Genomic DNA, 26,550 nt, shown 5'->3' with positions numbered 1-26,550 from the left:
AAGAAAAAGAAAGAAAGAAAGGAGGGAGGGAGGAAGGAAAGAAAGAAAGAAAGAAAGAAAGAAAGAAAGAAAGAAAGAAGAAAGAAAGAAAGAAAGAAAAGGAAGGAGGGAGGGAGGGAGGAAGAGAGGAGGGAAGGAAGGAAGGAAAGGAAGGAAGGAAGGAAGGAAGGAAGGAAGGAAGGAAAGGAAAGAGAAAAACCAACAAAACTAGGGCTCCATGGTGGGTCATCTGAAACCTTTTTTTGTTCCTCCGCAACCAAACAGAGAGGCCTGACCCTCGGCCGGACCTCCGCAGGTGCGCAGCTCTAGAGGAAAGGGCAAATTCCCCCTTCCGTGTGTGTGCAGTAAGCTAGACAAACAGAAACCTGTTTGTGAGATGGAATTTCCATGGCAGGGATGGGATCTGATGGCAATGTGCAGGGCAAGGACATCTGTCCTGGTATTAAACGCCCCATTTCCAGCTTCCTACCAGTTGAGCCATCTGCACAGAGAAGCCAAAACTTTCTGCTCACTTTCCAAGTGTACAGCAGGATCAACTTACAACACCAGTCTCAGGGCAGGGGGAAGCAAGGGGCTGATCCTGTCCCCTAGCGGACATCGGCGTGCCTGGAGATTTGGGCTGTTAGAACTGAGAGGAGGGTCTCTCAGCATCTAGGGGTTTAGGCCAGGAAGGCTGCTGAGCACCCCACCCCGCACAGAGCAGCTCCCCACAACAAAGAATGATGTGGCCCGAATGTCACAGTGCCAGGTTGGAAACCTTGCTCTAGAGGGAGGCTTGTTACCACCTTCTCGTTGCTGCTAACAAAGCCATGAACAGCATCCTATACATTGCTTCCCCCAATGTTTCCCACCCCTGCCCTGGAAGTAATTGCCAAGAGACATCAAAGAGAAGATGGAGCAGGAGATTTCTTTCAGTGGAGCCTTGCCACCCATGGGCTGCACGTCCGAGTTGATAAGCAACGGAAGCCAGGAATAATTGTGGTGCCCACTAAGGAAAGGCGAAAGAAAGGAAAAGAAAGGAAAGGAAAGGAAAGGAAAGGAAAGGAAAGGAAAGGAAAGGAAAGGAAAGAAAAGAAAAGAAAAGAAAAGAAAGGAAAGGAAAAGAAAAGAAAAGAAAAGAAAAGAAAAGAAAAGAAAGAAGAAAGAAAGAGAGAAAAGAAAGAAAGAAATCAACCCAGCTTGCCTCTGGCCATGCCCAACGTTTCTAGTCCAGTGATTTCCCCAGAGGAATCAAATATAGTAACAACCCTTTCAGACCCCAACTCTTTTATCATTCGTAACAACACATGGAACAGCCCCGAACACCCCCACGTCCACATCAGACTCATGAATCGATCTCAGTTTCTTGCCCCTATCACGAGTCAAAGAGAAAAACGAACACGGAAGTTTCAACCCCAAAGTTGAAAAACAGCGTCTGAGGACAGTTCACCCGGCAAAGAAGCAAATTTTCCAAAACAAAGGCAGGAAGGAAGATACAGAGGTTTTGGCCAACACACACCGAATATCTAACACACCGTAGAAACAGCCAGCACAGAAAGAGCTGCCCGGGCAATAGGTTTCTGAAGAGGGAAAATCTTACTCTGGTTGCCAAGGGCAGTTGAACAATTAAAACCTGGGGTGCAGACTCACTAGCTCCGTCTGCCCAGGGAGGGTCAGAGGTGGCAGCAGGGACGGTGCCCCTTCGCATCCTGGGGCCCCGATGTCCCGCCAGCCTGCAGGGTCTCCGGTCCCCACATCTCCGAGGACGGCGGCAGCCTCCTTCTCTGAGGAAATCAGAGCTGCTCTCCCACTGCTGAAAATATTTGAGTTGTGCCAAGCAGATGGTCCCACGCTTATCAGCAGAAGCCGTGCTTCAAATGGCATCATTCAGTGAAACACTCAAGTGAAAATCTTCACGCTGATCCAGAGTGGGAACGAGCTGGTGAGAGTGTGGGGTGGTTGACCCCCGGGGACTGTCGGGGCCAGCCGGGGCTCAGGAGAAAGGTGACCCAGAGAAATGTTCTATGGAAGGGCAAAAACCACCTGAGTAGCAGAAAGACAGAACCACTTCCATCCCTGACAGTCTGGAACTAGCCGACTGGTCTCTGCAAAGCTCTTTGAGACTGTTTTCTCGCCTGTAAAATGGGGCCAATCCTCTTACCACCCAAAGTTGCAATGAGATGTAGGTGTCGACCTGCACAGCGAGGGACACGCTGTTCGGTCATTAAGTCCCCATTCCCTCCCTAACGCCCACGTTCTGAGCCACAGCCCGGGCTGGTGCGCGAGCACAATGCAGTGCCCAGGAGCTGGGTGTCAGGGCTGCAGGGACACCAGCGCCCAGACTTCTTCTCCGCCCGGGTCGGAGACTGACCCCTCCAGCAGCTGTTCCTGTGACATGCATTTTCACCCCTGCAGTTACATTACCCTGCCCCACCCCACCCTCCAACCCCTGTCCCCTCTCCAACAGCCCCAGTGTAAAGGCCTAAAGGCCAAGCTGGAAAGCTCTGGATGGTTTGACTCGCCAGCCCTGCCATGAAGACCCACCCTCCATTCGTGGCCGTATTTCTTCCTTGTCAAAAGCATCCCTTCGTGGTTACTGTGTCAAAGTAGTGACGGACCCGGGGGACCAATTAGATCAAAACGGCGAGAAGGCGATTTCAGATTCTGTGGGAAAGCAGACTCGGGAGCCCATATATGACGCTTCCCTCTGACTGTTTCCATAAGCAGCAGGACTGGAGTGAGCCCTGCGGCTCCTGTGGGAAGCCCGGCCGGGGGCTCCATCCTCCCGGGGGGGAGAAGAAGAAGAGGGAGAGCAGGAGCCTTCCCCCAGGACCTCCAAGCCATGGGCCACACAAAGTGAGGTTCGGGGCATCCACGGGCGAGGAGGTGCTCAGCGGCTCCACCCCGGGGGGTCCAAGTGCACTCGCGTTACCTGGATTTGACGTTCCAAGGGAGGAGAGGGGCAGCCTCCTGAAGGACTTTACGTCTCCCGGAGGATCATCAGAAACTGGAAGGAGACCTGGGACCGTCTAAAGCAACCACGAAGCAGAAAAGAAGGAACACTCGGTGGGAAGGGGGTCAGACAGGCGCAAGCAAAGGTAGTTCGGAGAGAAGTCCCGGGCTGCTGAGAAGGGTGCAAAGTCATGGTTGGGGAGGAAGAGAGGCCCCGAAGGAAAAGAGGAGTGAAGGAGAACGGGGATGGGCAGAAGGATCCACTCTGCTCCTCTGCTCCACGTTTGCTACTTCTCAGAAGCTCAGGGACTGCCCAGATTTTATGAACGTTTTGCCCTGTCCCTACGGGGGCTGTGCAACCCTGAGCAGAGTGACCAACTAGAAGGAAGACTCCAACGTCATTATTTAAGTCAACAGAACACAGGGCCTCACCAGTTGGCTTTTTCTAGCTCCCAACAGAACAGAGAAGTCTGTCCATGCTGGCAGAGAACGAGTTGCCCAATTTGTAAATTGGTGACAGTCACAAGGTGAACGAGGACCAGGTCACCGGGACGGTGGAGAGGCCAGGTGGTGCCCAGGTGAGGGCAGAGGGCGGAGGGCAGAGAGGGGCAGGGGCTGGTGGGAGCCTGGAAGAGAGGGCGCTCTCTCCCCCAGACTGAGTGGGCAGTAGGAGGCCCCAATTGTTTTGTGACTAATTGGCACCCTGACAAGAGCAGGGACGACTGCAGATGGAGCTGGGGTTTCATTTGTGGTAGATAATGATTTCTACTTAGAGAAAATACAGCAACTCTCTGTAAAAATAAAACTGCTCGCATTTAAGCCACAAATAGGTTGGCTATTTCTGTGCCAGGCTTGTCTTTGTGAGTAATCATCCTCCTCTCGAGAGGTAGGGAAAGTTTGGGGGAGGGAGGTGTAGAGAGAACGGGTAACAGAGCTGGCGAGCCTGGGGAAGTGAAGTCTGTGGTCCTGGGTGTCCAGCGTGGAAGGAAGCTCTGGCTTTCACCTCCATGAGGCAAGCCCCACCTTCCAAAGTTCCCTAGAGAAACACCATCCCTCTTTCTCCCAACAAACAACAGGGAAATGTGGTGGAGGGGGCCTCAGGAAGGTCATTACAGGAACAAGGAAAGTCCGCCAGAGAGCAGACCTAGAAGTGGTAGAGCCATAAGTAGACCCATAAGTGGAACTCACTCAAATTCTAAACCCTCTCAATGCCATGGAGCTCTTGCTCGGCGCTCAACCCAGGGATGCCCAGGGAATTCCACTCACATCCTAGAATGCATTTCTCCTCTGGAAGGAAGTCTGCTTTACCCTGGATGTTGAACTCAGGATGATGGGGAGATAGCCATCGAGGGCTTCTCCAGAGCCCGGCACTCCCCTTGGAGTTAGAAGGATGCAAGAGGCAGAACAGCAAGAGGGAGGGTCACTATGCTGAGAGAGAATAGCTGGGGCTGGGGCAGGTGGGAGGGCTCATTTTCATAGGAAGATGACAGACCTCGGAGTCTGGGTTGGAAAAAACAGATCTCAGAGCGGCAGACAATTCATTCTGTACAAATTGTCTTGGTTCAGCACTTGGGAGCAGAGCAACTTCAGGTTTGCTGGAAATTTGGACTCACAACCTTGACCAGGGTGATGAGTGTGATTCTTTACCCCCTCTGTTTGATTGATAGGGTCTTAGAGCAGGGCTGGCCCCGCTCTCTGCCCTCCAGTCCTGCAAAGGAGACTTCAGATCTCACTGGCCAGATAAAAATCCAAGATAAAACCCTGAGAACAGAACTCTCCCAGGCTGATCTGAATCCCATCAGCCTCAGGGAATCTTCTCCAGGCTTCTGCCCTGTCTGGGATTGGTTGGGTCTCTCCCAAGTAATGATCTTTACTTTCAGTACACATTTCTAAAACATCAAATCTTAAAGAAAAATGGCATATTTCTCCCCCACGTCATTTCTTTTCCTGCAAGGAGACGGACCCACGTGGTGGGGCAGAGACCACAGCAGGTATGACAAGAGGGGGAAGCAAACCCACGAGAAAGTCACAGAGGTCGCCTTCCTGGATGAACCCTGGGGGGATTAGACCCAGCTGTGGGAGGCGAGGTCTCCAGCCTTGAGTCTTCCCAGACCTCCCACCGGATTTGGAATCTGCCAGAAAGGAGACTGTTGCCCCCGCAGCACCAGCACCTTTGCAGAGTGATGAGGACGTGAAATGCGGCTGTGTGGGGACATGGGGACACTGCTGTGGGGCGCTCCTCCACAAAGACACACATCTCGGGCAAGTTCCCTAATTTGAACAAATGGAATTTCTCCTTGTCCTCCAAATCAGCACCTAATCGGCTACACAGACACTTTGCCCTCTAGATTCCTTACCTAGATTATAATCATGTGCTCTCCCTTATCCAAACATCATGAAAAAATCCAGTTGTGAGAAAGAATATTTTTGGAGCATTGCCTTGGGACATGGAGCCTATCCACTCCTCTAGATGTTCTAAATATTACCCTGGGTTCAGCCCTGCATACTTGGCCAGCATTGTCTTGGCCCTTCATAAAACTCTAATTTCTAAATTATCCTTTGGAGATACTCATCAGCTAGCATTTAGAGGCTCTATAAAAAAAAAGAGAGAGATAAAGAAAGAGAGAGAGAGACATAAAAAGATCGAAACCGTGTTCACGTAGGATCTGGCTAGCAGCCTTCCCACCAGACTACAGAGTCTCGTCCTGGAGATTTCGGCTTCGGAAGTGGCTGAGCTTCTCCTAAGCAAGAAACCAATTTGTTTATGTCAATAGAAGACCATCAAGTGTGTAATTGGGTTTTTTTTCTTTCCCTGCTGGAAAGCCTGAAGACACATATCTGTCCTGCTTTTGCAAATGGACCACAGGTCTACTTGAGAGAAAAAAATGTTTGAAATCGCGGATTGAGTCAGAGGTCCATCTGGGTACCATTAAACCTGTGTTCATTATCCCTTTTCTGCTCCTGACTGTGGATTTGGACAGTTTTTTGTTTTTTGTTTTTTTTTTACCTACAACGTCCTGAAGGAGACGGAAACAAGTCAGTCACTTCCAACTGATAGTAACTTAGGTATTGGGACCACCACAAGTAGCTAGCTTACATGCCAGTGATGGGACCCAGGCAGAGAAGCGTTCTCTAAATACTGTGGTCGCACCTATGAAATGACGTTTTTAGAGTGACTTGTTTACGTGTCCCTTCTCCCCACAAAACTGAGCTCCTTGAGGCGAGGCGATGCCTTACTCATTTAGTATTAGCTGAGCAAAAGAACAAATTAAATAAACCAGCTGTGTTCAGAATTGCTACCCCAATCTCAATTATTGCTTGTTTTATGATTGTTTTATAATGGTTATAAAATTGTTTTAGAATTTCTTGAGTGCTCATCTAATTTTCCCAACAGACTGTGAGTCGCTGGGGAAGGAACCACCTCTCTGCTTCCCTCTGTGACTCGTATGGGGCTGAAACACCCGAGGTGAGTGCTGCCGGATGGTTGGACAGGTACTGGGCTCCAGCTACTGCTGGGGGGCCAGGTTGATGTTTTACTGAAACAGTCCGTCTCGGTTGATCATCATAGCACCTAGCAAACCCTTCGCCTGAGTAAACCACGATACCATACTGACGACTTGCATGTGTTTGGGGCACGCGTGGTGTAGGTCATTACTACGTGTCAGATCATAGAGGGCGAGGACTCGCTAGCTCTCTTTTGTAAAACCAGAGTGTCTAGTCATGGCCTAATACGCACTTACCAGACAGTTCTGGTGGCAGATTACAGAGGCGAAAACCTAGCCTTGCCTCAGTTGTCTGAAAACAATCTGAACAACACCCAAATTCCATGCCATCTACGGGGCTCATTATCAACAATTCAACGTCCACTCATTGCCCTAAAGAGGGACGTGCAGCATCTGCAGCCAAGATAATAATAGTTGGATATTTCTGGCAGCTGTAGCCCCTTTAGAGTTACCCAGCTACCCTATGTTTACTTATAAAAACCGTATCAGAAAAAACGAAAATGTCCAGCCTATGACAGTTTAAAGAGACAAAATAAATAAAATCAACCTTCTTAATTTTGGCCCAACTTTAATCATTGCTCAGGGGAAAGAGGAAAGTACAGTCAATTCCAGTGGTTCAGACTTGACCACTGGTAGGTGGCTCTCCAAGTGCTTGGTCTGCTCTTCCAGCCTTTCTGTCCTTGTCCTGCAGACCCATCACCACACAAAGGTGAGCCAAAGAAACAAGGGAAGGGCAAGCCCGCCATACTCATAGGAGAATGCGCTGGAGAGGGAGGTTGGACTATTGGCCAAAATGAGACTGAGGGATTTTCAATATGTTCCATTGAACTTCTCTCCTCTCCCTGTGTTCTGATGACAAGGACCTGTCAGTGGGTCACTATCCTTGAGTCAGAAGATGCAGGGGTGAAGGGAGTGGTACAGAAGGGGATTCCTGAGTGCTGAGAGGAAAGGTATGGATGATGAAGGAAACAGAAGGCCTCCAAACACAAGGCAAAAATGAGTGACCCCTGAGAAGGGCAACTCTATCACTCAGGGACTCCCTGGAGCCCACAGGGAGAGGTCGGGGCACTGGGCAAAGACCTGGTTTTTTAAAGATTTTATTTATTTATTTGAGAGAGAGTGAGAGAGAGAACACGAAAGAGGAGAGGGTCAGAGGGAGAAGCAGACACCTCGATGAGCAAGGAGCCCAATGCGGGACTCGATCCTAGGACTCTGGGATTATGACCTGAGCCAAAGGCAGACACTTAACCAACTGAGCCACCCAGGCGCCTGAGACCTATTGATAGAGGTCAAGATCACCCCAACCTAGGTTAATGTCGTCACTAATCTGTGTTACCTTTAAATCCCTTAAATAGGGCTGATACCCTGGAACTGCAAAAGGAATAACCTGCAGTGAAAGTTCTAGAAAGTTCTAGAACAGGAGAGTGCTAGGATCAGAAGTCTTTCCTGACCAACTCCACAGACACAGATCCTCCGATACTGTGTTCTCCCTGCACCTGGGAGACTGGGTGCATAGTCTCGACAAGATGCCACACTATATGACTCGTTGCTTCCCCAGGGACGATGGGCCCTCCCAGGGATCTGCCTTGCTAGAGAGGAAATTTGAGCTGTTTTCTCCTTTCGCACGTCAGGAAGCCTCAGAGCAGGTGACACCTCACTGCCCGCCATTACCTGAGGGTGGCCGTTAAAGTGCTGCGCTCCGGAAGCTGGCTTGCTTATGCTGTTTGTACCCAAGCTACGTCGAGAAACTATCCGGTTACACATACAGGGAAGCCTTGTTTCCCATAACCACCTCCAACCAGATCTTAACACGGGAGTTCCTGCAGGTAAGGTAGGGGCTGGGTAAACACGTGCACAGAGCAGGGGAAAGGGAAGGAGCAGTGGGGACAAGCAGGCCTGTGTAATACCACAGGCTTTGTGTTCACACTGTCCAGGGTTCCAATCCACTTCACCTCTGGAGTCCTCAGCCAAGTTTCTTAACTTCCCAAAGCCTCAGCTTCTTCACCTGCAAAATGGGGACAATGTCATACTCCCTTCATCAGGCTGTGCGGGCAGTAAACCGGGAGATGCGGGAAGCCTCCTGCAAGTGTTCGTTCGTAAGTCTTAGCTGTTTCATTCTTGTTGCTTCTGTGGCTATAGTGGGGTGTATAGTGTGGCTCAGAGAATGTGTCATTTAAAATTCGACCTAGATTTTCAGTAAGTCAGTTCATTGTTTCTAATACAAACTATAAAAACTAGGGCTTAGCAAAGTCTTTTTAACTGATGGGATGCAGCGAAAACAGAATGGGAAAGCATGGTAGGTGGCGTGGTTTGGGGTCCCTGAGGCCACTGTAACAAAGTGCCACAAACTGGGGGGCTTCAAGCCACAGAAATGGATTCGCTCACAGTTCTGGAGCTGGAAGTCAAGGTCAAGGTGTCAAAAGGACCATGCCCTGAATCGCTGGAGATAGAATCCTTCCCTACCTCCTCCAGCCTTCTGGTGATCCCTGGCAATCTGTGGCAATCCATACTGATCCGTGGCAATCTGTGACTGTCCATGGCTTATAGCTGCCTCGTTCCAATCTCTGTCTCCATCGTCACACGTCCTCACGTGGCTGTCTTCTTATGAAGACACCAGTCCTATTGGATTCCATAATCTTAACTAATTATGTCTACCTTGACCCTATTTCCAAATCAGGTCACGTTCTGAGGTACTGCGACATTAGCACTTCAACATATATTTTGGGGACACACAACTCAGCCCGAAACAACTGCTATACGTAGCTGAATTTTACTGCTCTGCCACATTCCAGGATGATACAGGAAAGTGTCCTTCGGCCACTGCTTAGGTAACTCTGGGCCCCCAACACCTCTGTTTGGGGGTATAGGGTGTCCTGTGTGCTATGAGCAGCCATCCTCGACACGGGGACGCTCTGGAGCCCAACCCAGCCCTCCGCTGGGGTGCGCTCAGGGAAAACAAAACCATTTTAATATTGTCAAAAACTCTCATGTGCATGTCGAGGGCTGCTGGCCAGGAAGAAAAGGGATTTGCGAGGAAAGAGAGCAGTCCCCTTTGCTGCCATACGTTTAAACTGTTTCTATGGAAATAACCGAAATGTTCATTGATGGATGAATGGATAAAGAAAATGTGATACAGATACGGGTATAGATATATATACCACATTTACACACATGCCACATTGATATTTACATATGTACACACACATACATATATATAGTGGAATATTACTCACCCATAAAAAAGAAGGAAATCTTGCCATCTGCAGCCACGTGGATGGACCTTGAGGGCATTATGCCGAGTGAAATAAGTCAGACAGAGAAAAACAAATACTATATGATCTCACTTCTGTGTGGGGAAAAAAGCCAAACTCACAGAAACAGAGAATTGGTGGTTGCCAGGGGCTGGGGGTGAAGGGTGGACAAAATGGGGGAAGGAGGTCAAAGGTATAAACTGCCAGGTCTGAGATAATTAGATCCCGGGGACGTAAGGCACCGCAAGGTGACTCGTTAACAATACTGCGGCGTACGTTTGAAAGTGGCTAAGAGAACAGATCTTAGAAGTTCTCACCACAAGAAAAGAAATTGTCACTACGTGTGGTGTGATGTTAACCAGCCTTATGGTGGTGATCATTTTGCAGTATAGACATATATCGAATCTTACATTGTACCCCTAAAACTAACAGATGCAATGCCACGGGGCCCCCAGGTGGCTCAGTCACGTAAGAGTCCGACTCTTGATCTCGGCTCAGGTCTTGATCTCAGGCTCATGAGTTCAAGCCCCACATTGGGCTCCACCAGTGTGCACCCTACTTTGAAAAACAACAACACGACACTAACACAGTGTTATATGTCAAAATCTCAGTAGAAAAGTGTCTGATGGGGGCGCCTGGGGGGCTCAGTTGTTAAGTGTCTGCCTTCGGCTCAGGGCGTGATCCCAGGGTCCTGGGATTGAGCCCCACATCAGGCTCTTCTGCTGGGAGCCTGCTTCTCCCTCTCCCACTCCCCCTGCTTGTGTTCCCTCTCTCACTGGCTGTCTCTCTGTCAAATAAATAAATAAAATCTTTAAACACACACACACACACTCACACAAGTGTCTGATGGTTGCCAGAGGGGAGGTGGGTGGGGGATGGGTGAAATAGGTGAGGGGGATTAAGAGGACACTTATTGCGATGAGCCCTGAGCAATGTATAGAACTGTTGAATCATCATATTCAACACTTGAAACCAGTATAACACTTCATGTGAATTATACTTGAATTTAAAAAAGATGACGTGAGTAGCCTTGGATTTATGTATATATAATATGAATCTAAGCAACTACTAAAACAGCTATATAAAAACACTGCACATAAAATAAAACGTAGTTGCAAAATGTGTTCAAGGAACTCACATGAAGGAACTAAAAAGAAAAAAATTAGTATACAAAGAGAGAGAACAAAGGAGACACGTTTGCTGCTGCATCTGGAACAGGGTGGCGGTTATGCAGGGTTACGCCTTTCGTTAATAGTCGTCAAGCTGTGTACTGAAAATGTGGTATTTTTTGTATGTAAACTATATATCCATAAAAAAATTTTTTTTTAACTAACACAAAATCCAAATGTCCTGAAACAAGAAAGAGTGAGGACAGAAAACTCAGGCAGAACCGTATCACGCACTGGGCATTGAAGCGGCCGGCTTTGCAGCACACAGGCTGCCGATGTGTAAATTGAACACTTACAGAGAGGCTCTATGTCGTCCTCCCTCAAGCAAGGATCAGGCCATGCCCTTAAACAGTCTGAGCATGTCCACGTCTCCCGCTCGGCTCTGGAGGACTGTGGAGCAGGGGGCCATCCCCTCAACAAGGGGGTGGCATTCTAGAGAGTCCTGCCCAGGTGGACAAGAGCCGCGCTGTGCTGCGAACAACACCGACCTCGGGCCCTCGACAGCAAGAAGGGGTGGCCCCCACACCCTCCAGCACACGCCCCCCGCCCTGCCCCTCGCCAGTCCACGTAGCTCTTCTCCTCCTTCTTCCCAGCCCCTTATCACAAACCCAGTCACGGTCAGTGGAAAAATTGCTCTGCAAGGACGTGCCTGATTCTTTCCATTTTGGCAAATTGCAGCCTTTTTTTCTCCCTGTAACTGCCTCCCATGACCGAGCAAAGCAGCCGGGGCCTGGGGAGGAGCCTTCAAGGTACAATGGGGAGGAGACAGAATATTGGAAATATTAGAACATCTTGGTGTCCTATGCCTGGTTTCCCTCCTCAAGAGAGGAGCTGGGACTGTGTCCCCAGTCTGTTTCTCCAGCAAGATATGTCCCCTTGCGCCATCTCACACACACACACACACACACGCACGCGCGTGCATGTCCACCCCTGGGGCAAAGGGCTCGTGGCCCTGCCCCTCTCCGGCAAGCGCTCTGGCTGCCGCTTCTGGAAGCCTTCTCCCCACAGCAGACCTCTGCTAACCTCTTTGGGCCTCGAGTTTTCTCGCACTTTCCCTGGCGTCCTGGACTCGTGGCCCCTGCAGGAATGAGCATCCGCACCCTCGGTGAGGAATCCTGACGCGACAGCTGGCAAAGAAACCTGCGCCCCCCGGCCACCAGCTGCTGTTTCAGTCCTGGTGAGCGGTGATGTGAGGGGACCACTGTCATCCCTCACTGCAAAGATGACTCCATACTCCTACCCCCGAGACCTGCCTGTAAAGACCCCGTGGAGGACTGGGAAATGTAATTAGATGCAGGTTGAAGTCTCACTATCAGACAGACGGACACAAAACCTCTTATTCTACGTGCATTTTTTCACATTAAAATGTACCTATCATAAAATTTGACATGTTAACCATTGTAAGTGCACGATTCAGTGCATTAAGTCCATTCACAGTGCTGTGCAACCACACCGGCCTCCGTCTCCAGGACGTTTTTCATCTTCCCACACTGCAGCTCTGTCCCCATTATCAGGAGCGCCCCGTCCCTCTCTCCCGTCGGCCCCTGGCAAGCTCTCGTCTTCTGTCTCTGAGTCGGTCCACCCGAAGTGTCCCCGTAAGCAGGCGCATGCAGTGTCTGTCCCTCTGGGGCTGGCTTATTTCACGTAGCATGATCTCCAAGGTCTGGCCACACTGTCGCGTGTGTCAGATTTGTCTTCCTTTTTATGGCTCCGTAAGATTCCATCGTATGGAGCAGAATGTGTTCAGAACACATTTTCCCGGTCCACTTATCTGTCGATGAACTCAGGTTGTTGGAGGACGTCCTTTGTAAGAGTTGCATTGGGGGACATGCCTAAATACCCTTCTTTCCATCTAGTTTTTAGGGCCCCTCTCGGCAGCAACAGTTGGGACACCTAGAAGGCGCTTTGCAGGCCCTGCTGGCCCTAATCCGCGCGTGTGCCCAGGGACCTGTATCAGGGTTCTGAACTGCGAGCGACAGAAACAGACTCCAGCTAATCTGAGTAGAAAGGGGAGTTATTAAAAGGATATTAGCTAGCTCACAGAATCTCCAGGACAGAAAAATCCGGGCTCAGTTAGGATGCCAAAAACAACTGCATGACTGCTAAAATCGTGCGGCAGCTTCAGCCCCATCAGGACGTGGCTGCTCGGCCAAGCCTCGGATGATTCAGCGGCTCCTTCACCAGCATGGAGCCTGGCACCAGAGCGAGGTCCTGCTGCCCTGGGCTCGGGGTCTCCCTGGCCACCACCCAACCCCACCAGAGAGAGTATCTGCAGTGTCCCTGCCCCCTCTTGTCACCAGCAGCTGTGGCGCAGTCAGGACCGGACCCTGCTGGCTGGCTGCCCCAAGGGGAGATGCCCACAGCCCCGAGAAAGGTGGGCCAGGAGAGTGAGACCTCACAGGGTGGAGTATTCCCGGTGTGGGAAGCGGCCCGGCTTCTGGGCGGCCAGAGGAGGCGTGAAGACCCACGTCGACTTCCAGAAGCATCTCCAGGCCTCCGGCAATCCTCACCCCAGGTAGCAGGTGTTCCAAATCACCCAGCACAGCCTTCGGCCTGGGTCAGTGGGACCCTGGCCCTGAGCCCCACGCTTTAAAGGCCCCTTGTGGCTCTCTTCCAGCATGTCCCATGCACCATAGTCCATGGCCACCAACCTGTGTGCCTGGCCTGAGTCCTCCTCCCGGAGGTCATGCTCCGTTATCAACAGCCAGACGGCACTCGGCTGGCTACCAGACCTTAACCCTGGGTCCACCCTCCCGAGGGTGAACGACACTGCCAGGAAGGACCCCAAACTGGGCTGCGTGCAGTGAGTGTACTGCCAGGGGGACCCACGCCTGCGACAGCGAGGCCTCTCCTGGTGAGGGACGGGCCAGGCTCAGGCAGGGAAGAGGGCTGGGCGAAGGCCAGGGACCAGCTCACACCCGCCACCATGTCCCGGCACGGAACCCCAAGGAGTCCAAGAGTTCTCGACTCCAACCCGGCCTTCCGACCATGACAAAAGTGCATTTGCCCAGCGAGGAGGACAGAACGTGGTTAACAGAGCAGCAGCTTGGTGCGCGTGGTAAAACCGACGTAACATAAAACTGACCACTTAAAGCCTTTTTCAGGGCACCGCTCAGCAGCATTAAGGAGAGTCACGCTGTTGGGCAAGCACCACCACCATCTGTCTCCAGAACTTTCTCATCTTCCCAAACAGAAGCCCTGTCCCCGTGGAGCACTAAGGCCCCACCCCTGCCGGCCCCGGCGACCTCGACCCTGCGTCCTGTCTCCGGGAGCCTGGCGGAGGCAGGAGCACGCAATACTTGTTCTTTCTCCCGCTTCTCTCACTTTGCGGACTGTCTTTCGGGTCCACTCACCTCACGGCGTGTGTCTGGGTTCCCCGAGACCGGGGCGTCTCGGAACACGGCCCTTGCAGTTCTGCGGGTATGTTCCAGGCAGTGGCACTCGCGTCGGGTGCCGGCCCCGCGAGCGACCTGCTGAGGAGGCTGTGCTGTGGGATCTCTGCTCACCCTCCCCACGCTGGCTGCCGTGGTTTGATGACAGCCAGACTGGTGGGCAAGCAGCGGGGCTGGTTTCATGACACCGAGACAGTGAGATGTCGAGCGTATGCTCCTCTCTGAGACCAGAATCGCCTGTTCTCACCGCAGTTCCGTTGGAGAGTGTGTTGGTTTCCTAGAGGAACGAATCACCACACACTGGGGGGCTTAAACCCGCAGAACTGTACTCTCTCGCAGTTGCGGGGGCCGGGAGGTACGAGCAGGGCCTCTCCCCCCGCCCCCGAAGTCTCTAGCGAAGGAAGCGTCCTTCCCTGCCGCTTCCACCACCTGCGGGCTCCAAGCGCCCCTTGGCTTGGGCCACATCCCCAAACTCTGGCTCCATCTCCATGGCCTCCTGCCCCGGGTAGGAGGGATCCTTAACCTCGGCACCCCAACAGCACTCATGTCTTCCACGTTAAATGGTTTCTTTCAGGTAGGAAGGCGAGGACACCTTCACAGTTCAGTTGTCGGAAGGGCCGCTCTACACAGAGCTGTCCCTCCCCGAAGAGCCCTTTCCTTCCCTCCCCCTGCAGAGCACAGGCCGCCCAGCGTGCACGGCAGCTCAGGGATCCTGCAGCCTTAGGCGTGGGGTTGAGGAGGGGCCTAGAGAGGCAAACACCGAGACCTGGAACTCCCCCGAGTAAGAGCAAACAGCCAGCTGGCAGCAGGGGGACAGTGGCCAGACCTCAGCACAAGCCTGCCCCTGCCTGCAGGGGTGGGAAGGATGGTTGGTGGCCGTGGCCTGGCCTGCCTGTGCACGAGGAAGTTTCAGCAAGGCCATTGGAGCATCTCTGAGCGCATGACAGAGTCCTGTTTGTCCCAGCATCCTGTATGCACTCTGCCTTTGCTGGGAGCAGCCCCTGGCAGTGAGGCCTCAGGGCCCTGCCACTGCCACCATGCTCCCCCAAGCTGGCCCCCCACTGCTGGGCTCTGGGCCTCACCAGCACCCTCCTGGCCTGGCTCTGGCATGTCTCCCTGCCCTGCCCCACCTCTACCCCTGCAGGAAGTTCTCAGCCCACAAATGAAGCAGGAGGTCACGCCAGGCTGGTACGTGCAGGATGCCCCAGGGCCCCTCCACCCAGGGTCCCCGGCCCAAAGCAGGGCAGACCCCCTCTCCTGCGCATTCTCAAACCCCCTAGGCTCTCCACTGCCTGGGTCTAAGCCATGTCAAGCAGCCCACGTTCAGGCCTTCCTCCCCAGGCCCCATGCCGGTCCCAACAGGGACTTCATGGTCAGCATCAGCCCCTGAATGTCCAGTCTATCTTAAAATAGGCGCTCCATGTCCTGTCCTCCAGGCCAGAGCTATTGATATCTACAGCCAAACAGCCGCTAGGAAGCCGCTCCTTCAAGCGTCTCAGAAAGCTTTTTCCAACTGGTTTAAACCCTAATGTGTGCAAGGATGTCTGTCTCAGGCAGAGGAAGAGAGACACAGGTCACAAACTCTCCTGAGAACAAAAATACATCAAACCATTTTTCAAAAAATAGCATCCCTCGCTCCACTTGGGAAGAAATGGAGTTTTAAATGACTCCACCTGTAGGCAAGGAGAAGCCCTTTCAGATTTCTTATTTTTTGGTGCCCTCAAGTGGTAATTTAGGTTTTCAAAAAATGGAAATCATTCTCATAATTACATGTATTCTTCTGTTTCCCTGCTTCTATAAGAAGCTGCGTTTTTATCTCTTCACTATTTTTAGGGGAATTTTACCCCCCCAAACCAGGGAAGATCCCCTTACCTTGGCAGACCCCAAATTAAATCAGCTGTTTTTAAATGAGTGAGAGAGGGGCTCTTTAAGCAAGTGAGAGATTCTGAATTTCTAAGAGGCAGCCCTCAAAAGGGGTTTTAATGAAGTCCCTTTGTTTTCCACACAAGATAACATCATGCTATTCCGGCTATTCCGGTATCAGCCCCAGTTGCCCACAGCTTCTCATCGATGTTTCCCCCTTGAAGTTCCAAATGTTCAAGCAGAGATGGGAGGGCTGCCTGCCTTACAAGAGCAGACAAAGGCTGGACCCGGCCCAGCCCTCCTCTCCTCCCATGAGATGACCTGTCTCCCTCTTTTATGCCCCAAGATGACTGACAATGAAGACAGCCAGTTACAGCTGTCCCTCTCTCCCTTTGGGGACACTGAGAGGTGGGCTCGTTCTACACTGCTAACAGATCCATGACGAAAAAGGCAAGCACGCAAAAGCTACCATGGCATAAAGAGAGCTCAAAGATCAAAGAGGAGCTTCTGTTCTTGTTCTGCTTTGCCGTTAGAGCTCCCCAGGATGCCCGCCGGGGCCTTGCTGGGCTGGCTCTCCTGGGAGGACAGAGCGATGGGGGAGGTTCTGACAAGGGTCCTGCTTGCCTCTGCCCAGGGTCCCTGGAACACCTGTCATAACTGAAGAACTCAAAGTGATCCTTGGGGCTGCCACAGGTCCTGAGAATGTGGGTGCCAGATGTCTTAAAATACTAGGCAAGGGGCGCCTGGGTGGCACAGCGGTTAAGCGTCTGCCTTCGGCTCAGGGCGTGATCCCGGCGTTGTGGGATCGAGCCCCACATCAGGCTCCTCTGCTATGAACCTGCTTCTTCCTCTCCCACTCCCCCTGCTTGTATTCCCTCTCTCGCTGGCTGACTCTGTCTCTGTCAAATAAATAAATAAAAAATCTTAAAAAAAAAAATACTAGGCAAAACTGATTATAGTTCCACACACAAAAAGCAAACTTCTTACATTTATCTATATTGTATTTTCTCAATGCATTTCTCGAGTGGAAAACACAAAAGCAGAGGACATGGTTCAAGACTGGAGACTGGCAATCCTGAATGTAAGATCACCCCCATTTCTCCCAAGAGTGGGAGGCAGGCCTGTTGCACTCAGGCAAACAGGAGCCCACGTAGTCAAGACAGAGTTCCTGGATGGGCGTGAACGTTAGTCCCCTGCCTTCCGTTTCCCAACTGTCAAGGCGACTCACAGGAATATTAGCCCTGTTCCCATAGCAGTTACATTGCTGTAAGGAATAAGAAGGGGTAGCCAACAAGGCCCTACGGACACGCAGTTGCAGGAAATGTCCGTCTACAGGGGCGCCGGGCTGGCTCAGCCAGCAGAGCGTTTGACTCTCGATCTTGGGGTCCTGAGTTTAAGCCCCACACTGGACACAGAGCTCACTAAAAAAAGTAAAATAATAAATAAACAAATTTTTAAAAAAGAAATGTCCATCCATAAATGGACATTACTACTCTGTTTTCACCCTTCTCAACTACATAAAACATTTGAGATGACTTTAATGAATGCTTATAAATGATGTAGATAAAATTAAGATCTTAGAAGCACAGGTAGGATGAAAGATTTAGTCCAAAGGAGATATTAACATGTAGCTATCCAGACTGCGGTCCCACAGATTTGTGAATTCATAGTTATCCACCTATTTTGATCAAAGCAGAAAGGGAAACATGATTAGCATTCTCTAAAAGGAAACTATACCGATGTTGTTTCTTAGCTCTCTTTGCACTTAGATCTGAATACGATTTCTCCCCTGGTCTTCTTTGCAGTGAATAATGAATGCTTTTGTAGCATAAAAACACTAGAACAAGTACACAGATTTTTAGAGGTCCAGCTTGAAAAGTGCTGAAAACCCTACATAACCTAGAAATAGACTGAGTCTTCGAAATATTTTGCATTAACTCAGATTTCTCTAGGTAGGTTCTTGATAACAGTAGATCAGGCTGTCCAAGGACACAGTCGCAGGCGATTATTTTGTTCTGTATCAGAATGGAAATAAGCAAAGCTACATGAGTTCCCGGGATCTGAAGGACGTCCACGGCAGCTGCCCTGATATCACAATCGGCCTGCGACTCCCGGTTTTCTAAAGGAACCTACCTGACACTCAGCCCGTGTGTAATAATATTGCACAGAGGAAGTATTCTCTACTGCTTTGACAGAACACAAATTCCACCCAGTGGCACAAATAAACCACATGCACTGAACTGTTAATTCCTATCTCTTCTAAAGTGACTACATTCCCATTGAACAGGAAACACTCTAATGAGGAAAGAAGGCATGAAGACACAGAGGATGAGCAGTGGCTCCTTGGATGGGTACCCGGGGCCCGCGAGCAACAGAGCAGCTCTGCCTACAGAGAGGGCCGTGGACTGTGCCCAGCTCTGGGCCCACCAAAGCCAATGGGGAGCAGGAGGGGTGGAGCCGGTGGCTCTGAGTTCATGAGGTGGGAGATGCTGCTGCTTCTACAGCCTTCAGAACACGAGATCCATCCACAGCACTGCCGGCTCCCACGGAGCCCGTCCCCTGCCCCGGGGAGGCCACCACCACCACCACCACCCTGCCCTCCACCTGACAAGCTGTCCGGGGTTCAGATCCTGTCTGGTTCTCCCCACCCCCCACCCTGGCTCTGCGGCCCTGAGCACACATCTTTAGTTCCCAACGCATGACTCCCCCGTCTACAGGAAGAGGACGCTGCGGGTGCCCGCGAGGACTGCCTGGGACAGTTGCACAACAGCTTATCACAGTGACTGTCACAGATGACAGTCTGCAAGTGACCGCCAGGACTGATGGCCCTGCTGTGGGTGTTAAAAATTTTAATCTCTGGGGCGCCTGGGTGGCTCAGATGGTTAAGTGTCTGCCTTTGGCTCAGGTCATGATCTCAGGGTCCGTGGTCAGGATCCCTGCTCAGTGGGGAGCCTGCTTCTCCCTCTCCCCCTGCTACTCCCCCCACTTGTGCTCTGTCTCTCTCTCTCTCTAATAAATGCATAAATAAAATCTTTAGAAAAGATCTTTAAAAAAATAAAATCTTAATCCCAAGGCCATGTAGGAATCACCAGTGCTGTTCTGAATGAACCTTCGTTTTCATCATACAAACTACAGGAGGGTCAATACATTGTCCTGGGCTGGCGAGGACACGCAGATACAGAGCGAGAGATGCACCGAGAGTGGATTTTAAAAGGCTGAGAGACAATTTACTCAACTAAATTTGTTTTTGCTTTCACAGACGCAGGGATGACATCAGGAAGCTGTCTTCAAACCCTTCACTAATTCGATTCTCCCAACCACAGCCCCGCGTCTGGGGCACCAAAGCATCATCCCGCTGTCCGCGTGCGGCACTCCTCCCCTGAGCCTCAGGCTCCCGCCCAGAGAGAGCAAACCCGCGTGGGGGCCGGGAGGAGGAGCTGTGCAAGGGCAGGAGGGAAGGGCCGTGTCCAGGAGGATAATCAAAAGCAAAGGAAAGCCCAATGCAAATGACAGAGGACAAAGAAAGAAAACAGGCCCGTTGCCCTCTTTATGAAAGTAGCTGCGAGAAGCAAGGATAGAAGAATGGAGGTTTGGTACGTTAACGTTTTTGCCTGTCAAGTATTTTTAAAAGGACGTTCCTGTAGAACAGGCCTACACGCAGAGCACACAAAATAGTTGACCAGCGGAAACCCCTCTTTGGTTTCTGATTTTTGCTGCCACTATGAGGCTTTTCTGCTTTTAACAAATGGTCTAATGATTACAGTCATTACTCCATTGCCTGTCATCTTTCTCTTGAAGGTAACTGAAATGACCGCTTCCTGAATTTTGATAACCTTCCTAAAAGTACGGAATTTCTCTAAGAGGTGCCAATTTATCTTGGGGGTACAGTTGCCAAATGGCTCTACCAGAAATACTAGTTACACATGATACAAATTTGTCAACCTTCTAGATTTTTCTAACAGCATTTTAAAACTTGATTCTCTGGAAGAAAGCACTAACATTAGAGTGCCTAATTCTAAGCCAGAGCCCTGGCAATTCCATATGGAGGGACATCTATATCCGAGTCTCCTTTCCTTGTCTCTGGGGGCGGGGGATGGGCGGGCTGTGGCCTCCATCACCAGCCGGTCACCTAGTGCCTGACTAACCCCCACACTCCGGGGAGAGTTGCCACTGCCTCTCCAAAACCAGCTGTTGAAGAGGAGTCCCCGTGGTTCACCTGCCAGGTGCATTACAGGGGACATGGAAGGTGTGAGGAAGTTGTTACCTGTATGCAGCTCTCAGGAAATGTCCATAGGGATGTGTGTGTGTGTGTGTGTTTCTTTCACTTGCCTGTATTCCACAAAGGATGTGAAGTAGCTAAGACACATAAATTAAGTAAAAATGTGAACATGGATAAAAGCCAAAGCAGAAGGGCACAGGTAGCATGGGAGAGGAAGGCCGAGGGGAAAGTGCTACAGACACGCAGACCAGAATCATCCGGACACCAGCCACTGGGCGCTAAGCTCCCGGGCATCCAAGCAAAGAGAAAAACCCAGCGGCATCCACGACTTGTGTCCTCTGTCAGCTGACTAGTTCCTGCCTGGGGGGCACAGTGTGGAGAGGGGGGATGCACACATAACCCCGTCTGAACAGAATTTCCAAGGCCCCTATGGATTTGCCTACTCAGACCACTTCATGTAAATATGACATATGGTCCTTTGTGACTGACTTCTTTCACTTAGCATAAGGTTTTCAATCCATGTTGCAGCATGGACCAGCGCTTTTACTGCCAAATAATATTCCATTGTATCCATATATCTTACGTCTCTTGTAAAGTTAAGCAGAGAGGGTCATTCTGGGGTGGGGGCAGGGGGGAGGCATCAAGTCAGAGGCTTTCTGGTAATCCAGCTGGATCCGTGGAGTTCACAGAATATCTAAGAAAGGAAATGCACAGGAGTCCTTCAAAGTACGTCTGCAACTTTGTTCCAGACAGGCGCTCGATCAAAACTGAGTGGGGAGCAGCCCAAGTGCACGCTGCCTGGAAAGGCTGGCATGGGCAGAGCACATCTGGGCTGGTTAAGGACAGACATGCAGACTGCAACACGGACCGGTCAGATGACAGGATTAAGGACCTTCCGTGGTCATGTAGGACCCTAACCAAGATTCCTCCTTTGAAAGAGGACTATTCCTTCTGTGTGGGAGGTGCTTGCAGGCTGGGAGAGAGTTTTGCTTAGCCAACTGTTCTGGGTCTTCCCCAGCCCGTGAACAAGAAATGATCGAGACCACAAGGCTGTGCAGCGGAAAGCCCGTCTCAGGAGGCTGTGACGCCTCTAGCACAAAGTAAGCACCCACCACCATGCCAGAAAAATCTTCAGGCGTCCATCAGAACCATCCACTATGAACAGGCTGCGAAATGAACCTCTAAGCAAAGACACTTGTTCCCTTGCTGACTATACTTGCTGAACACAGACCAACTAAATTTGGACAAATTATCTGGCAAAATAAAAATCATTTTGGTTTAAAAAATCATTCTGGTTTTAAGTGATTTTTTAAAGGTTTTATTTATTTGAGAGAGAGAGAGGAAGAGCGTGCGAGCATGCATAAGTGGGGGGGGGGCAGAGGGAGGAGCAGACTCCCCACCGAGCAGGGAGCCCCATGCGGGGCTCGATTCCAGGACCTCATAATCATGACCTGAGCTGAAGACAGACACTTAATTGACTGAGCCACCTAGGTGCCCCTGGTTTAAGTGATTTTAAAGTCATTCTTCCTGACAGCGTTCAGGTTATAGAGCCAATTACCTACTACTTGCACTCCTAGCTTACGATAAAATAATATGAGAGGATATTTCTCATTTCAGTCTGTGACCCTTTGTCTCTATCCCAGCAGCCAAAAGCCCTCTTGGCCATCAGATGCTCCAGGCCTGGAGTTTGATTCTTCGTTAAACAAATACTCGCTGAGCCCCTACATGTCAGGCACTGGGGACACAATGGCAAGCAAGACAACGACCTCGCCCTCACGGAGCCCACGTTCTAGCAGAGAGACAAGCAATAACCAATGAAGTGCATGCAAGGTGCTGATTAGCACGAAGCAGAGTAGAGGGACGGGGGGGGGGGTTATATATTAGACGTGGTGGTGGCAAAGGCCTCCCCGTAGACACGACCTTGAATGGAGACCAGTGAGGCAAGGAAGAAAGCCATGTGACCTTGGATCTGGAAGGAGGGAAGCAAGTTACTTGGAAATTGCTCCCTGCAGCTGCACTAGAGCCCCCAGGACCGGAAGAGGCTCTTGCTCATCTGTGATGGGAAAATACAGGCGTGAGTTGTCACGGTGATGGTGCGGCAGAGTGAAGCATGTCTGTTTGGTTAGGATTGAACCAGATAAACTGAGCTACTAAAAGCATCACTGGAATAAGGGAGGGACCAGGACTGGCGGCGGGAAGTCAGAGGATCAGGGAAAGTCGCCTGGAGCGGCGTGGTGCGCGGGCGCAGGTGCACTGGTCAGAGCGTACAGGCAACTCCAAGAAGCCACCGTGCCCAGCCATCCTACCGAGGGGTGCCCACGGAGAGGGCCCGGCTCTGCAGAAGCTGGCTGGGGTCCCGATGACGGGCAGGGCCACAGGCTAGCGTGTTACCGGCCTCCACCTCCCCAAGCTTGTCTTGGGATTGAAGGGCAAGGAAGAGAGACAAAAGGGAAACAGAATGTGTCAGACTTTTCCTGCTCCTGTCGCGAGGTCCCCTTCCGCACGGGGCTGAGCAGGAGCTTGTGGCCAGGACTTGAGGGGCGGTCCAGACGCAGAGGAGGCACACAGCCCACCTGCCTGTGCCTGTGGTAACCCCTTGAGACACGTCGGGAAAGCTTTGAGGAGGCTCTCAGCCTGGCCTCCAGACCACAGTCCGGCGGATGTCAGGGGAAGGCGTTCGTGGGATGAATTTGGTGGGTAACACGGTGGAGGCGTGAGGTCGACGACAGCCGGGAGCTTGTAGCTCCGGCTGCGTGGAACTGAACTCCGCAGGTCCCCAGGTTCTCACAGTGGCTCCTCAGACAGAGTGACTGAAAGCTTCAATAATCAGCACTTTGAATGGTATCTCATGCTATGAGAAATCTGCCCACTGGGAGGTTCCGGGTCTCTCCCACCCGACGGCCCCAATCAGACTCTATAATCGTGCCCGCCAAGCATCGTGCTGCAGACAGTCTCGAACCCCTGTACAGCTGGAGAGAGGTACGGAGGACTCTGCCACGGAGTGTGTGCACCTGCCAGACGGTGAAGCCTCTTGTGCTCCACCCAAGACACACCGGTGGTCCGCGTCCTCAAGCGCAGAGCAGAGGGACAGGCACGGCTCGCTTCGGGCCAGCCTCCCAAGGCTGCTTTTAGGCTGTGTTTATCCCTGTCAAAGTCAACACTGACACTGAAAGGGAAATGATCCGTCTCCAAATGATGTCAGTCATTCACTCTCACCACTGAAAGGCTGAGCATTCACCCGGATGTGCGTATTTATTGATTAGGCGTGTCCTGACCTACCTGTACTGATAGGCACACGAGAAAACGAAACTTCCAAGAATAAGGAAAATAAATACAAGTAAGGTTCTCCTATTTCCTTCCCAAATGCCAATGTAGGTCTTGTGTTTTAACACATGCTTGACCCCCAGGTACATAATCCCCAATGCAGGGAGTTTTTTAAGGCGCATGGAAAGGATCCCATTTGGCCTGCAACTTAACAGCCAAGTGTCCAGAATTCTGTTAGAAATAACTTTGGGAGTGACTGCAGGGTGACAGCATTTAGTGAAGGAATGCGGGAACGCTGGAACGCTTCCTTGCCCAGTGACATTCCCTGGGTTTGCCAGGGGATCCTCACAGAACCGGCGAAGGAGCATTCTCTGAGCTGAGCTTTGGCCCCAGGCCCCAGGGCTGAGCCCTGCAGCAGGAAAGGCCTCCTCAGGGCCTCCCTGACTCCAGATGGCTGCTCTGTGGGGATTCAGACTCAGTCCGCTTCCTCCAAGGGATGCAGCGTCTCCTCAAGAGCGCGCGGCTGGGGGAGGAGAGTGCCGCCTGGACTCCAGGCCCCCCACCCCTTCCTGCTGGTGGCCAGGTCCACATGGGATGGCATGAGGGGACCCCGGCTGTGCCCATGGGTGCCAGTGCGGAAGCAAAGACGATGCTGATGTAGAATGTGCCCAGAGCCAGGGTGGCTGCCACTCGTCTGGTCCCTGACGACGTGAGGCCCCCTCACGGCGTTGGCATCCGAGCGAGCCATCGGCCATCCAATCAGCAATCCGCAGCATCTCCTGGAGGAACTTTCCTTTCCCACATGGTGGTGGCCCCTTCGTTTTCTCCCCCTGGAAGCCTTTCATAAAACCAAAGCATTCCTTGGGCAACACACTGACCACATAACATCCTGTAAAAATGGAGCCACGTGCCAGGAGACCAGGCAAAGGGGCAGCAGGCACGAGGCCCCACGGCAGGGTGGGAAGACTTCCAGTGCGGAATCCAACCGCCCTGGCCCTTGGCCTGACCCTGGGGCCTGGGGCAAGACTCACCCGCTGCCGCCCCACCTGAGTCATTAACCACCAATAATTGACAAACTATCTCAATGATGACAATACAAGTGTCCCCTCCTCGCAGACACTGAAATAACACAATTTCAACACACTCACGTGGCGACCGCACACTTCCAGCGGCTCAGGCCCAAAAGCACGCATCCCCGACTCCGCTCGCTCTTCTATCCCACGTGCGTTCTGTCAGGAAGCACAGGGGCTCCAACCAGCAAGCGGCACCTGGATGCAGAGCCCACCGCTCCCCACCACTGCCGCTCCCCCCGCCCCACCCCCAGGCCACGGCAACAGCCTCCTAACCCCTCGCCCTCTGCCCCACACAGCCTGAGCCAACCCTGTACAACCAAAACCGGGATTAAAATAAAAACTTAAAAAATAAAGCCTGAGCCAGCCGTGCCCTATCCCCGCTCAGAACCTCCCCCAGCTTCAGTCCTCCGATAAAAGCATCCCCGGGGCCTCGCCAGATTCGCCCTCTGCTGCTTCCCTGCCCTGGGCTCCTACCTCACCCCCCTGGGCAGGCACTCCCTAGCCCCAGGGCCTTTGCAGCAGCGCCCCTGCTCACACAGCTCCTCCGCTAAGGTTACAAGCTACCCCCGTCTTTCAGCTTCTCCACTGCCAGCTCAGAATTACCTAACGGCCCCTTCATCTTGGTTGTGTCTGCCTGTGCTTTCCTGGCCACAGGCCCCGGCTCCGGAGCAGGGCCTGCCACCAAGCGGGTGCTGAGCAAGGGCTTGGGGGTGAAAGAACATGCACTCTGAGACCCACACAGGGTTCCAACAAGTATGTTTTCAAGAGCAAGTCGGAAACGGTATTAAGGGAGAGAGAGAATGAATGCCTGCCTTTTCTGTTTTCTGCAACCTATTTTTTATTTTTAAAAATGTATAAACAGCGACTTCTAGAGAGTTCACAGGAGCACGTTTCACACGAGCGTGGGTCTCTCCAGGATCGCACAGGCAGTGATGGCCTGTGCGTCTCCACACGGCTGAGGATGGGGCAGGAGGCTGGGCAGGTCCACGGGAGGCTAAAGGAATCATCCTAGAAAGTTCATGAACTAAAGTGTCAGTGCACTTGACAGAACGGCCAGAGCTCGCTTGGGAACGGCCTCCCTTGGGCTCCTGCTGTCCCGAGAACGCTTCATTTTCCGGCTCCGCTCTCAGGTGTGGCCAGGCTCCCAGCACTCAGAGGACACACCCTGGTGGGGGGATCTCCTGGGAGGACTGGGACGCAAGTCTACAGCAGGGGCTTGGGCCACCCTCCTGGAGAAGCAAGGACAGAGTGGGCGAGGGCGTCGGGGTGGCAGCGTGGGCATTATTCTGTAACCCCGTGTTCTGAGCGGGCCGGAACGGGCTCAAGGATAAACAACAAAGCTGGCGGAGCCCACGTCTCCCCCACAGTCTCTCGTTCCCAAGTGTTAGGATCTGGTACTTCTCCTTCGGGAAAGGGGGGCGAAGCAAATGATAGCAAGAGCTCAGACAGCAGGGGTTGGGGTGAGGGAAACCCGTGTGCGCCAGCTGCCACGTGTAGACCCTCGGCTGACACTGTGGAAGCACCGTAGTGTTCCAGAGACCGCGGCCACAGTGCGTGGCCCGCAGCACAGACTGCGGGTCACCGCCTGCAAGCGTGGCCTCCAGCAAAGCCTGCTTCAGCCTCTCCTTCGCCGCCGTAAGGTGGGGATACACACACTTAGCTGGCAAGACTGTGGTGAGCTAACCAAGCCAGGGCTGCTAGAAAATGCGGTGGGCAGAACACTGGCCCCCAGAGACGTCCACATCCTAATCCCAGAACCTGGGGTTATGGCATCGTGTGCGGCAAAAGGGACTTAGCCTTTTAATTAGTTTGTACTGGATTTTCAGATTTTTGGAAAATTACACCAAAGACGCTTAATGGTTAGAAAGTAACAGGCTTTGTTTTC

This window comes from Ursus americanus, chromosome 11 (assembly GCF_024610735.1).
Source record: "Ursus americanus isolate L20-20 chromosome 11, mUrsAme1.1.p, whole genome shotgun sequence".
NCBI lineage: Eukaryota > Metazoa > Chordata > Mammalia > Carnivora > Ursidae > Ursus > Ursus americanus.
Note: the sequence above shows the minus strand (reverse complement) of the source record.